A 15,696-nucleotide genomic window follows, 5' to 3' on the forward strand; every position below is an offset into this window, starting at 1 on the left:
CCCCTGAGCCTCTCCTGGATAAAACTCATTATCCCAGTCTGTTGCTCTTCAGGAAACTCATTATCCCATCCATCACCAGTGGAGTCTCAGACAACGGGATGAATATGCCCTTTCATGGTTTAATTAGATCGCTTTTGCTACAATATATGGGAAAGCACAACAACGGCTCATGCCAATATATCTGCTGTAATTATCCAGACAATATGATAGGTTTGATTTGACATCTGATCCCGCGGTTTGTTTGTGTTTGCTGTCCATGTTTGGGCTCATCACCCCTGACTGAAACACTGCAAGACGATTTGGTAGAAGGACAGTTGTTATTCTTGGAAAGTAGGTCCCTTCGAGATGTCCAGACAGTCAAGTCTTTAACTTTTGGTGCCCTGTAACCTTTTTGACGCATTTTTCGAGATGTCTTGTAGATTTTTTTTCACTTGCAGTCTTAACATGTTTTATTGCCTTGAGACCAGGTGTGTTAAACTCATTTTTGTCACGGGCCACATTGTAGTTACGGTTTCCCTTGGAGGGCCGTGATGCATTTTGGGAAACCATATAAATGTTTAATCACCTCCACATTTTACCTACACAGCGCACAACAAATGGCGAACCAGTTTTAAAATCAGAAGTCAAGAATAATGACTGTTATTATGGATTACATACGACAATGTGAAATTTTGGTTCAGACTTTAGCAAGCGGCATGGAACTTGACACGCTTGATTTGCTTTCGGGGGCCGCATAAAATGATGTGGCTGGCCAGATCTGGCCCCCGGGCCTTGACATTGACACCTGTGCTTTAGACTTTTCTGGAGCCCTGATTTGACCTTAGTAGCCCACTGCTAAGGCTTATTGCTGGTCATGTGCGATGCCGGGATACATTACAACCTACAATGAACTGTGAAGTTGGTAGATAGATGACCACTGGCCTCGCAGTCTCCCATAGCCTCCTACTACTTAGCTTTCTCTCAATTCTATTTTCCCACCCACTCTCCCCGCCCACTATTCATCGTTCAACTGCCAAACGGATGTCAAATAACAAGTGGGGGCCCTTGGACGAGTTGTAGAATAGATTATTGACTGGGACCAGAGATTTACACTCAAGCCATGGGGCCAAACATCCCCAGTGGAGATAAATGGCACATGTAATTGAGTTTGGGCCGTTGTGTTGAAGTGGCTGAGGCCACCACTTTACCCACTGAGGTTCTCCTGCATGGGAAACACTTGAGTGTTGGCAGTGGTGGGGGTGCGGGGCATGGGGTTCGTGATACACATTGAGGTTTATGAGCCATATCGTGGCAATGGAGGGTCAGACAGAGGGCAATGTGACACTTAAGTTGTGTGGTCTCAGGCACAAGTGACAAAAGCCGCAAAGGAAAAGCAGACATGGATTTGAAACAAATTCTATTAAGCGACACTAGTCATTCACGACAGCTGTGGGAATTTGCAACACAATGAAATGCCGTAAGGGGAACTTTTAAAAATACATGACCGGGATGGCAATACACATTCCAAAAAGAGTGAATTAAGTTGGTCGCCTGTTATTTCACATATCACCAATGGGATTCAAATTCTGTAAACCTGACAATGAAATCGCAGAGTAAATTGGCAGGAAAAGCTCCAGTAAAAGAAAATCATTTGGACGCCGGCGCTCATTTAGTTTCGGTCGTATCGCAATTTCATACAGGCCGCAAGTAAATAATTCTTCATCACACAAAGTGTACATTTTAACATGTGACCGAGTGTTATGGCAAATGAGAATTTTTTTCATGGAAAAGAAAAAGCATTACTTGACGGCCAACAATGACTTTTATGTTTTTTTTTTGTTTTTTTTTTTTTCAAACCAGCCGTGAAACTGCTGTTTTACTGCCGTGGTGCTGCCACGTTACAGGCACTATTTGGAAAGAAAAGTTAAGGTATATTATTAAAACTTTGAAAACGCTTTCTGTCTTTTTTTTGTAAATATCTCATCTTACAATGTGGGCAGCTGCGGCTTATAGACAGGCGCGGCTTATGTGTGTACAAAATGTTTTTTTCTTTAAAAATGTAGTGGGTGCGGCTTAAATCAGGAGCGCTCTATAGTCCAGAAATTACGGTATGCAGAATGTCTGCAACTGTCAACAAAGTTGATCATGACCATGCCAAAGTTGTTTATGACTGCCGCATTGATAATATTTGAGACATTCTTTCATCGTGGAGTGCTCTGAGCTATACGTGTGTACAGTAAGCTACATGAGCCACACACTGAAATGTTTTTTCTTTTTCTTTCCTGCTGTCTTTTATCACGATCCGCTCCAACACTGATAGAATATATCAGTGGAAAGTAAAAAGCTTTTACACAGTGTGAAGTTCAGCCAGGATTTCGGATAATGGCAGGGGGTGGGGGATGAACTGTTACCACAGTAACCAGTGCCTTCTCAACTGTATATGTGTGTGTGCGTGTGCATTCATGCTGGAAATTAAATTATTGCCCCGTGATTGACTGGTGACCAGTCCAGGAAGCACCCTGCCTCTTGCCTGTAGTCAGCAGGGCTCGGCTCCAGCTCAGCTCACCTGTGATCCCAAACAGGAGAAGTGGAAGTAATTAAGTCACAGAATGACTCGGACGGGAATTGTTGAAAAGCGAAGCAGATGTTTGACAATTCGTTACGCTCGATTGGAAAACCCTTTTGTGTCTCTTGGATAGGACACACTTGGCCTTGTGTTTGCTGTCATCTGCACGTTTGCTCGCATGTGCCCAACGGATGTGATGTAAAGGATTATCGGGTGGCCAACTGAGACCATCTGAGCAGCACTCTGCCCCCGCCATGCAGTGATGCTAAATGAAATACGACATATCATTAGTCAACCTACTTTTCTGTTACCGGCTTCTCTGCATCATGTTCGTGAGACGCCCGTGCGCAAGCCTTCTGAAGTCATGTTAAGAGAAAACATTGCTCGTTTAATATATTTGCATATCGAAAGGCATGTCTTGTCGAATGTGAGAATGCAATCAGAAAAAGTTGGCTACTTTGTCTGGTGTGTGATTGCTGTGTTGGTTTTGAAGTTAACTGTGACAGCTGAGGAAATATAATTTAAACCATTTGTTTGAGTGTGCGCGCTCGCGCGTGTGTGTGTGTGTGTGTGTGTGTGTGTGTGTGCGCGTGTGCATGCTTTCGAGATAAATATGACACGATCACTGTAGCTACTCTGAAAAATATGTTTTGTTCAAGGGCTGCTTTGCTGTGTCTCTTTAATCTTTGCATGGTAGAATGAAATCGGAAGACTTTCAAGGAATTCTGAGAAGGGGGACCATTCATGTTTCACTTCACTCCACTTTCAAGTCCCCATCATTTTTTATTTGCAATTTGCATTTTGTATTTACTCGGGTTGTTTTGGGGATATATTTAAATTGGGTTTAGAGTGTGATGGATATCGAAGACATCGGCACCGAGGAAAAGCGGATGATAATTTTAATCATGTAGTTCATTATTATTATTATTTTAATTAGTCAAACAGAAGCAAGTTCAATTAGTACTCATCATAACTTCCAAAAGATTTACCTGTCATCAATCATTGTAGTTGTATCTGATTTTCATGCACGAACAACAACAAAAATCTCTTGGTAACGTTCACCTTCCCTGCCGCGTAACCAATCATACAAGGCGAAAGAATGAAAAACATGTTTCAAAGCTTCTGTGTGACTCTCCAGGCCAGTTCTTAAAATTATTTTGCAGGACCACCAAAAAAAGAAAAAAAATCAATGCCTGCTGTGATTAAAGATTTCATATTACAATTAGAGTCCCCAAAATGGTCCGAATTATCATTAACCTTATATCGGGGGGCGGGGGGGGGGGGGGGGGAATCTTAAATTTGAACAAATAAATGTAACAATATTCAGTTTTGCCCCACTATTTTCTTGGCTCAAGTCCGCTTTCATCCGAGGAGTTTCACGCAGCCGTTTTAAACACCTCTGCCCTCCGAGGTTATCGAATTTGACTCGGATGCCATGGCATTTGTCAGTGTCTACATTGTAGTACATTGTACCTTCGTACTACAGCAACATATGCTGTGAGATGATAGGGGGTCCCTGCAGCATGCCCTCGGGGCAGATGTAGACTTTGCATGGAGGCAGTCTGGTGAAACCGAGGCAGATGATGGCTGCTACGAATCATGTAATGGCCCATTCCCCTCAACACCGAATACGGCGAGAGTCGCTCCCTACGCTGCGTTGACAGGTTACGCTGAATATTTCTTACAAACAGGGGTGTCAAACTCATTTTAGTCGCGGCCCAATTTCGAGTTACATCTTCCCTCGGATGGCCGTTATGACAGTGAAACCACAAAATTATTACTTGTACACAACAAATGAATAGATTACCATTTTTGAAAAAAGTCAAGTCAATTCTAATAGTTCAATTATTGTTCAAGTGAGTGTAAACAGGATAACAACATTATTGCAACGATTTCAACGTGATTTATTACACGTGACAATTTGACATTTCGGTACAGATTTTAGCAAGTTGACACATTGATTTTCTTTCGCGGGCCACATAAAGTGACCTGGCGGGCCGGATTTGGCCCCCGGGCCTTGAGTATGACACCTGTGTCTTACAAGGTCTTTAGGAAAGAATTTCAGAAGCAGTTTCAGTTGTAGTTTTGTATGAGAACTAGGGCTGATCATTAATAATTAGTTTGATTGCGGATTCTGGATGATTGATTAATTGTGTCTCGAAGCAAATGAGGAAAAATGAACGGCACTACTGGGCTGTAAGCAGCAGATGCGCAAGTTTGCAATCTCATGAAACACATTGCGATGCCAAGCGTTGGGAGTTGAGGGAAATGCGCGCAGACCCCCACCATGCCAACTCCGCCGACAGCATCATTCTACCCCGCACTTGCATTGAAACAATTATTCAAAGCGTTTTAAGATAACGATTCCGTTCCATTAAATACAATATTTTAAAGATAATACTGATTATTTGACAATATGATGCGTTTCCCCCGAGGATCAATGACATTTTGGCAAATGCCCCTTTGTGCTTTTAATTGCTGTCACTAACCCGACTATAACTTGTCAAATAGTGACCTTTATAAATATTAGCCTTTTGATAATTTCATTTTAATTTGGGAATACAGATACTCTACAAGCTGCGCAATGAAAATGTGTTGAAATTATTTGAGAATGTCCTTCGTCAGATCGTCACAGAAAGTGTCAGCCATCGAGAGTGACCGTAATATGAATGTTTTCACATTGCGAGTCTGCGTGTCCATCTGTCCACAATCTTGTTCTCTTCCTTTGGGATAAACAAGGCTGCGTTTTGGGCAGGAGCGTTTGAAGAAAAGAAGCTAAAGCTATCATGTATCCAAGTGTCTGTAACGGGCTATTTACACGCCTACAAGCTGCTCTGCACCATCGCCAAGCGACAGCTGATGTCATCGTTGAGGCACGCCAACATGCAATATATTCCAATGTCCATCTGGGATTCCGGTGACTTAATTTTTTTATTTACCAACTGAAAATTGGCCATTTAATTTGAGAACATCAAGAGTACAGAAGAGATGTAGCCATTCGCTGCCGTTGGCTAAGTGTTCGCATTCACCTGCCAATAAAATCTTCAACATGAACCCAATATTATTGAGCGTGGATATAGCCTCTGGGCATTGATGGAATTGTAACAGAAACTGTGAGCCCAAAGCAGTTCAATTTAATGTCCGGCGCATTTTACAACTCTACGGAGTAAAATAAATGGCTTACGGATGGTTGTATGTCGCTCCGTAACTTGCGCTTACAACCCAGGTCAAACTTGGCTCCACCCCACCATTTTCTGGACTCATCTACATTATCATGGTTGCTAGGATTCCTTTAGATCTTGCTGTACAAACGATCCTAAATAAGGCGGAGCCTATCGAGAGGTCCGACATCTCAGATGAATAGCACTCAGACTATTGTTGTCGAGGCATATCCAGATCAAATTTTTGGTCCATGCTGAGACATAATATGGAACAGCAATGGTGAACAAATATAAATCCAATATATGATTTTGACATTGAGTATCACTTTTTGTTGCACACTTTCAGGGTTGGGTGGCCCGGTGGTCTAGTGGTTAGCAGAGGTCGTGTGTTCGATCCCAGCTCAGGCCTTCCTGTGTGGAATTTGCATGTTCTCCCCGTGCGTGGGGTTTCTCCGAGTACTGCCACTGATTTTCATAGAATGTTATGGCATTTAGATGTCCTCAAGCGTTTTTTTTTTTTAAAATATCAGTCCGTCTCCAATTGTGGCGACTCGCTTCTTGTTCGACTGTATCAGTGCTGGTCGGCAGTCACAGGCAAGAGCAACCATGCCTTAATCGAAAAAGTGTAACTTACTTTACACCACAATCATACGTTGTTTCCCCCCTCAGTGGCAGTTTGTTTTTCCACGTTTACTTGCTTCCTCTTCAACCTTCACAGTGATCAAAACCTTTATTGCTTCTGTACCTGTCGCCGCGGCAGAGTGATTTGTCATGATTTGGGAGGAAATGTTTTTCTCTCGATGTGCTGTCAAGACCGTGCGGTCTGAAGCGGGCGCATTCGTACGGCAGAGGCATCTGTTCATATTGCAGCCAGTTGATGGAACCAGCGGATATTTTACGCACTCTGGGGACTTGGCACGGAATGTGCCAGCCAGCACAGTCCTTCCAATTCTTAACGGGAATCTTTACATTTTTTTGAAGTGTCCCTCGAGTGTACCTTGTATCGCTGTCTTTTGTTATTTTGATCTCAGATATGAGTCACGTTGTTCTTCAACGTGACTATTTTCCTTTTTTTCCTCAGCCTCAAACATCAGTCTTACCTTTTGAAATAACCCATTTCGGCTTCCCTCTACCGTCGTTTCGTTATCAGTTTGACTTGGAGATGGTTTGGCTTTTTTAGAGCGGCCAACCTTCCATACAAATGAACGGTTTGCAACAACTTTTGAACTATAAAGAAGATCCAGTCTGCCTCACGAGCCTCAGAGAGCGTTGGCTGCTCATTTTAATTTTCACTTGCGTTTCCAGAGCAGATGCGAGCTGACATGATCTACAATAGCAATAACAAGAGAGTTAGACAAGTGGAAACTGATTGCCTTTTCTATTTATCGCGAGGGATTTAACCAGTGAGCCGCAGTTCGGGGGGGGGGGGGATGCTAATTTAAAAGAGTACCGTTAACCCTTGTTTTCTTATTTGCAATATATTTTTTTAACCTTTGCTCTTTTCCTTGGGCTCATGACCTAAACGCTGCGGCGTTATTGATGTAGCTTCAGGGTTTCACCTCGAAAGGCCACGGCTTTCCCTGGACGCAATAGAGAGCTAACCTTTCAGCTGGAGTCGGTCTTTAGAATGATTTTAGATCATTGACACTCATTTGGGGATGCGCTCATGATCACACTGACGTGTTTTCTTGCAAGGGAGTCGGGTGGGCTGTTAAAAGCTGAACAGGAACCCCTGTGCATTAACTGCCAGCTCCAACATGAATGACAAATTTGGTGGATAAAAAAGAGGCCGCGCTGTTCTAAATGTCTCACTGGGAGAACCATTCAAGTAACCAATGCCTCATGGAATACTACTTTAGCAGGCTGGTTGAGAAAATGAGTTCGCGCTTGAAAAAATCACATCGGGAATATATGTACAAAGTTTGGAGGGCGTTGGTGACCCAAACAACGGTGTTGAAGCTAAGCAAATTTCAAATCTTTTTAAGGTCCTTGTTAAGTGGAAATAAATATGTCTTCTAAATTTCACACATCACAGAGAAGCGTGTCTCAAGAATGTCCTCAAATGACACTACGCTCAACTGTCAATCAAATGCCAGTGCTGTAATCTGGAAAAATGAATGCTACTTTGTCGCGCATTCTCATATACCAACACATAAGTGCATATTTGAGCTAGTTATATATCCACTAAACCATATTTCCACTGGCTCATTGTGGAGCTGTTCCATGCTTTGACATTGAGGCGCTCTAAAGTGGCAAAACCAGCGCAAAGCCATCTCACGTCAGTTTTGTTATTATTGTTTTTCTTAATGTTGTTTTTATTTTAGCAATTATCTTCAAACATGTATTTAGAATTCACTTTACAGTATCTTTTAACTTTAGTTTCATGAGCTCCTGCGGTGTCAACTCATTTTATACACAATAATAAACAGTCGGAGGATGCCGGTATACAATGCAATCGTCTACCTATGACCACACGTTTATGGTTCATTAATGGAAATACTGGAGATGAATTATTACCTCACTGCAATGAGACCTTTGGGAATTAAAAAGCGGCAGCTGTTGGAGTGCTGACGGTTTCAACTCCGAGTCACTTCTTGAACCCCGTCTTTTCCCCCTAGAGTACAGCTTGCAAGAGAGCTTCTCAACATCTGTGTTGGGATGCGCAGCTGGGGAGTTCGCATCCACCTGTTAAGCCTGTGGTGTCCTTTTACCTTGCCAAAACATGCCCGTGTATCTCAGATGTGTGAAGTTCTTGCACAGAACACATTCAGCAAAAACTGTACCGTCTGTGCGCGTTGCCCAACAGATGACCGTCTCACTGCATTTGGTAATTTACTGTATTTTGACAGCGCGTTTTGTGAAATCCTCAATACTTGCAGTTTTCTAAATGACTTTTTGGCCTTTTTAGTTAAAAGTGGTACTGCTCACGAAAGAATCCCTTGTACATACTGGACTTGATCAAATTGCTGATGTTTCTGTTCTCTCCACCGGGATACAATTAGTCTTAGAATCCAAGAATAACATTAATTGTTATCAAAACAGCAACACAGGGAGGTGGCAAGATAAGATCACCAAAAGAATCTTATAGAGAAACTTTGATGTCTATCCGTGCAAAACAACGGATGTTAATGTCAAGTATCATATGACCCAGTAAATTTCCAATTTGCTTTCGACTTAAACTAATCGTGTATAGCGAATAAATAATCATTTCTATCTTATATTCATTCCTCAAGGGCGCCGTTCAGTTGAACCTCTTAAACTGTACTTGCACAACAACATCCAATTTCCGCACACTTCATCGTGTATCAAGGAAGGGATGACAACACAATTACTTTGCTAAGCAGTTTTCGGTTTCAAGTGTCCTTCCGAAAGAGCCATTGTCGTGTTCAGGAAGCAAGCTCCAGCAGCCAGTCCAACCACAGTACGTTGGAAGTGTTTGCCCCCCAAGTGAGCACAAACATCTGACCCCTCGGGGGGCCTCAAGCAAGTCCCCCACATACAATACTTAAGGGGCCATTTGCAGACCTGTTTCCTCACGGCAAGTAAAGTGAAATTATAAAACAGATTACCGTATTTTGTGCAATATTAGGCGCTTCGGTGAATAAGGCGCACCTTCAATAAATGGCCGATTTGAAAACTGTTTTCATATAGAGGGCGCATATAAGGCACATAGAATAGAAGCAACAATAGTGGCTGCGGTTATGTTATGCATCCACTAGATGGAGCTATGCTAAAGGGAATACAATACAATACAGCTTTATTTCTATAGAGCTTTCACAACCGCCACAGCTGTAACAAAGCACTTTAAGGAACATTTAAAATTTTACGTCCAAGAAATCAGCATATTGATCCATATACAAGGCCCATCGGATGATAAGGCACACTGTCGGCTTTTGAGAAAATTGTTTTTCAGTGCTCCTTATAGTGCGGAAAATACGGTAATTAGCAACTGGAATACACTGAGAAACAGAAGAAACGAAGAGATTCATAACTTAAGGCTTAAAAGTAACAATTTAAAAAAACCTTTGCTCAGCAAATTTCTTAGGAAGCAGTATGGCCTCAAAATACGATAATTTTTTTTTCTACTTTTGTTGGTAAGCTGCATATCTGTAAACGTGATATTACCCACCACATGTAACCCCGTATTCATCTTTCCATCGTTTTAAGATGCTCTTTAATCCGAATGACTCTCAACGTGTGTCTCTTCAGGTGTGTAACGGGGATGAATGACTGTATGCACGGTTGTAATGCATTCGCATGCAGCAGGCTCGATGATTCATGTGAGACCTGTCAGCAGGGCCAGGAGTCACAGGGCATTTGGTTATGGCCTCCTAAATCTCAGGGGAGTACATTGACTGCCTAGCGTGACTCAATTATTGATGCTAACAGCCCATCATGCCGTCAATGCTTCAAGAATTACTTGCGTTACACAGATAAACTCCTCAACCTCTGTCACAGTCAAACCCCAGCTATGTCTATTTTCATACGTTTCGACACCGGAATGTGAATTTATGGTAATGTAAACGCTATAGTAATCAAGTCTACTGGTTTGTAGCAGTTCCATACAATTGGAAACGTTCTTGATGAATTGCTCACATGAATCAAAATTTTTTTAGTTATTTTGACTTATTGATCGTAGCTATGATTTTTTCCAAATGATGAAAGGCGAGGCCTTGGTTGAGGTCCACGCTTTCTGACTGCTTCTTACTCGTATCTGTCTAATGATTACCTTCAGTCCTAGCACGCAAGACAGATCTGTTGGCGCAGTGAGTTTAGGCCACCCCTCTGTTTGACATGCTGATTAATGGTTAGCTGGCCGCAGAGTCGGTCGGGCCTGGGACCCTGTCAGTCCCTTGCTCGACTGATTGGATTCCATTTGTCCCCACAGAGGCAAAGGCAGTGATTACAAACAGATAAACAGAGTGTTTGGCCAGAACAACCTGCCTGAATCTTCTCGAACTGGAGAGGGGGTTAGAGGTGAAAGAAACGGGTACCTTTGAAAACATTCCAAGGGCGAATTGCTCTACATCGTCACTCGTTGCGTGACTTGAACTTAGGAGTTGTTGTTCCTTTTGAATTATAGTCGCCACTCCTCAAAACTTGCGCGGGCCCACATATGAAAGGAAACTGAGAAGATTTCACCTCAGCTCTGGAAGTGGCCCTTCGACAGATATATTGACTTATACTGATTTACTGGAACAATCTTTTTTTTTAACATACATTTTTGTGTATTATTATTTGTGTATTAAACCTAAACTGGATAAAATTGAAATTATTACTCAATTTATCCCGACTTAGGTCTGAGTGCCGGTACCCCCTATTGATGTAAGAGATAAGACTTAGAGAGTTCCGACTTTTTTTCTCTCACTGTAGAACGGAGCAGATCACTGACTTTAATATTACCTGATGTCATGTTTCACGTTTGTGTCGTGGCATTAAGTCCTCTCCTTTTGACTTCTACAATGTTGCATTGTGTGAAATGTAGTCATTGACCATTTATGATCTTTGTTTTTGCTCATTGGTTTGGACGCAGCAATTGCAATGATCATTTCATTCAGGTTAACAGCGCGCACGTTGTGTTTGATTCGCTAGCTATCTTATAACGGCCAAGCATGAACAGTATCCGTTACACCCCCTTGGGCTGTTTTGCTATGTTGGGATTTGTGGACATATCGGATGCGGTTGTCAGTTTGTCTTCGGAATAACTCTGCGCGTCAGCTGAGTATGATGATGTTGTGGAGGTAGGTTAATGATGAAGAGGAATCTGTTGAGGCGAAGACAAGGCCCGTTAACTTGGCCCTCTGACGAGTCCCAATGACAAGAGGCTTCACGGGCTATAAACCCAGAGGGATGAGGGCCAGTTGAAAATGGCCAGCAGTCTCAATTTTCTGCCAGACTGCCTCTCACCTTCCCTCATTTTTATTTTTTTTTCCCTTGTCGTTGTCGAGGTGCACGTGATTCACTTTTTTACGTAGACGGGCTCCTTCCTCACTGATTATCTCAACCTCCTCTGTAATGCAGATGTTCTGTTCGGCACATTTTTTACCTCTTTCGCGTCGCCGCTTTGCGACCACGTGACGCTGATCCTGCGTCTTTTCAAACCGTACCCTTAAGGGTTGCATAATTGTTTGCGGCGTGTGCGTTAGCCAAACGTACGTGCTAACAAACAAGCGCGCCCGTCTTCTGACTGCAGAGCCGCGCAAAGCCATCCGAGCAGAACGGAAGATTCATTTTGGCTGCGGCTTGCATATCAGGTTGTAATTATCACTGCTGGCTTAGTCATTCTTTAATTGCCTCATGTAATTAGTTCAAATTTGCTGCTGAATGATGTCAGCCCGCCGAAGCAATTTGCTCCAAGGACATATGACATACAGAAACACAAGCTCTGCGTGTGTTTCTACTTTGGGATGGAATAATGGATGGCATATTGCCGGTTTATTCTATGCAAATGATGACCCCAATTTGTATTTCAGTGATACTTAAATTATTATTTTTTTAAAGAAATCATATTCATCTATATTAATATAGGTGTGAGCTTTCTGGTAATAATGGAATTTATGGTCCAAGAGAGCCAACTAAACTGTAACAATATGCATAATATGGTGATTATATTGGTAAACAAATGCCTGTCTACAGCTCTTGTTTTTAGTCCCATTGGATTTTTTTTTTAAGGTGTACTCGACATTGAAACATTTTGTACTGACCCGTTCAACATACTGATGTTAAGAATTCTAAAAACCTCGGTCTCATCTGAAATGCTACAGATGAAGCCCCGCCCCGGTCTCCGTTTTCTTGCCACATCTGTCTATAACCTTTATTTTCGGATCAATTTTAGTGGCAACACCAAGGAGTGCCAGAGTGCTAAGAGAGAGCTGTCAGGGGTAGTTGAGTGCACCAGTGGAGAGAGTGAGAGGAGGATATTTAATAAAGCCTGACTGACCTGAGAGTGTCTCGCTGCTTCTTACATAGTGCACTCGGTTGTTTGCTCAGGTGTGAACACAGAAACTGAACTTGGGCTTGGACCTAATCAACCAGACCAAGTCAAAATCAGACAGTCAAAATGTGATTTTTTTTTATTCTTATTTTTAACCCATCCAGATTAAAACTGGATGTCTCTTTTGAACTGAACTGTCACAAAGCGAATGGGCACGCCTGCATAAAAGCAGCCGTTCAGTGGCTTCTCAGTTTTGAGTCATGCTCGGAACTGACGTACATTCAAAGAGTTACTCGCATGTTCCGTTTCATTAGTGTGACTCAGTTGTTTGTCTTGCGATCCGGCTCACCCGTTGTGACCCTCCACTTATTGTTTTATTACATTCATATAAGGTATTTTTTTGATTTTTTTTTTTCGCCAATTGCCTTCACGTTGCATTGCGTATATTGAATGTGTCACTCAGGTCTTTGCGCGAGTACATGAGGGAGTCTCATTGTTAAGTCCGGTGGTGATGTCGGCCTCATTAAGATTGATGAGGAGCGCCCAATGTCATGGCTGGGTTAGCATCCCATTGGCAAGCCAGGAACAGAGCTACCTTGCTGCTGATCTCTGAGCTCCGCAGTGCACCTTGTAATTATCTGCTTGAACGTCAAACCAACGGGCTAATTTATTCACCTGAGTTATTTATGAAAGAAGGGGAGGGGTGCCGGAAGTAACGCTCCCCGTTTGTCCTTTTTCGAGAAGCGCTCCAAACGGTTTTAGGTTCACCGAATACATTGGAGGAAATGATTTTTGTTCCCTGAGCATTTTGAAAAATAAAATGATGTTGATGGTAGCTTTGTACATTACAGAGCAAAAAAGTGTCAGGTTTGGATTTTCTCTTTACCAAACCGTTCTCCCACAAAAAGAAAGGTGTCAACTGAGAGAACTGAGCTATCGCCGTTGCCTTTAACCCTTTGAGGGACAGCGGTTACCACAGTGGACGGCTTATCATGTTATCAGGCTACAGAGTGTATGAAAGGGTTCAAATCCATTTGTAAAGACTCATTAAGCGTTATACGTCATGCAGATTGACTCACAGAAATTCACAAGTTCGATGAGTCAAGGAGACATTCTTTTACGACGTGCCAATGCCACGTGCGGTGAATTCCTGATAGAGGAGCAGGAGGAGTCTTTCGGTGGACGGAAGCACGGGATTTGGATACGTCTTCGTTAGGGCGCACCAAAGTGGTGCCTGCGGGCACCTGGTAGCCCCCGAGGACCACATGAGTAGCCTGCAGGCCTTTTCTAAAAAAAAAAAAAAAAAACCCCAAAAATCAGTGATGCGAGATTGGAATTTTGTAAAAGGGATCATAGTGGTACTGTTTTGTACCTTGTTAAATAATTGTTGATAATTATTGTGCAAAATAATGAATGTGATCAGTACCGTCAAAATATTATACGGTTATTTTTTTTTAACCACTTATAATATGAGAACATTTGTTGTCTACAATTCCAGTCATCCATAACCAAGAAGTAGCTCTCAAATTTCAAAAGTGATGATGACCTCATGATGGCATTCTGTATTGAATTGGCACAAAGATGCCTGTGACCAGTGTGTAATCTGGAAACTAAAGTTCATGAACAAAAAAAAAAAAGAGGCAGTTTACCAAGTCAGAGAAAGCAAAAAACGAACAAAGAGAAAAAGTTCAAAACACCACGTTTCACATTGTTGGTTAGAAGACGTCACGACATCACTTTTTGTCACTGTTGTTGGAAAATGCCTTTAGTTTGTCTCTTCTCAAGGAATGTAACGTAATGATCCGTTTTTTATTAGGGAAAAGCAACTAGGTACTTCCTTTTATCCCGCAGCAGGTGCAGGTACTTGCATTTTAGTATATTCAAGTCAATGACAGTCTGGTAAAGGGTATCAGATGTTGTAGTGAAGCGTGTCGAGGTACGTGTGAGGACGGACGTTATCGGCGCTGACACCGGTGTCTGTTTTACACAATCGTTTCAAGCGACACAGTCGAGAGATCTTATTTATTATTAAGAATGTGAGTCGAGAGCGCAGTCTCAAACTGCACGTCAGAATTCATATTCATTCTGTGAGCAGTACTAAGGAGGGAGGGAATCCGTCAGCAGCCATAACACTGCCTTCCACATGATGACATGATGTGGTATGATTTGGATGAAGATCAGTATTTTTCCTTCTCCCCACGTTTTATTTCTCAATATTTCACCCGCCTAATCTTGGCTTTAATTACTTCTGGACCTTACCATTGGTATGTCGAATGGTGTTCCGTCTTTAATAAAATAGCGGTCAGCAAAGTTGACCGAAGTTGTCCGTGGTTGTTGATGACGGCGTGTATACAAACAAGTGAACTTCCGTTTGAAATAAAAATTATTGTAACTATTTAAGTCAATCTGAATTGATGCCATCCTTGATTGAATCAGACAGCCAGATGGGAGGTTAACGAGAACTTGTCCCAGCTTGCAGTGTTATGCTTTTATAGCAAATTAACCAAAATAATTATAGAGGTCACTATTGGAAGGGCAAATGATTGTATTGACAAAGTATTTGTTTGCAGTGAAACTACTAGCCTCCTCATTCAAATGATCAACATACAAAACAATGCGACCTGACCCGTGACATACCAATACGACACTGCAAACCTGCTGCAAGATAGAAAATAGAGTGGCAACTTGACCTCTAAGTGACCCGACTAACACGTTTTTCGAGGTACAGGCCATTGATTGGACCAGCCTTTATTTTATATGTCTGCTACGAGCGAAAGCAGATATGCAGAGTGAAGTGTGTGTGTGTGGGGGGGGGGGGGAGCAGTCGATGATGCCCTTTCAGTCTTTCAGTTTATTGAACAATCAAACACGCAAGTATGAAATGAGAACACTTGCCAAGACGAAGTCGACAAGTAGTCGGCCATTTTCCTGACATGTTAAATGCTGACTCTTTCCTGACACTCATGCAACCAACCATCATGCTGTTTTTACTGCGCTTGTCCCAACGTACAGTAATTACAATTGATTAAAAAAAAAAGTTTTAAAATCCCTTTTAT

The 15,696-nt window shown here is 42.2% G+C and overlaps 1 protein-coding gene across 2 annotated transcripts in view; it reads left to right on the forward strand.

The window, feature by feature from the left end:
- The window catches only part of erbb4b (erb-b2 receptor tyrosine kinase 4b), a 160,889-nt gene that overhangs the window by 24,475 nt on the left and 120,718 nt on the right, over positions 1–15,696 (forward strand). The window lies entirely within an intron of this gene.

This window comes from Hippocampus guttulatus, chromosome 11 (genome assembly GCF_054856545.1).
Source record: "Hippocampus guttulatus isolate MCC_2025c chromosome 11, RoL_Hgut_1.0, whole genome shotgun sequence".
Classification (NCBI taxonomy): Eukaryota; Metazoa; Chordata; class Actinopteri; order Syngnathiformes; family Syngnathidae; genus Hippocampus; species Hippocampus guttulatus.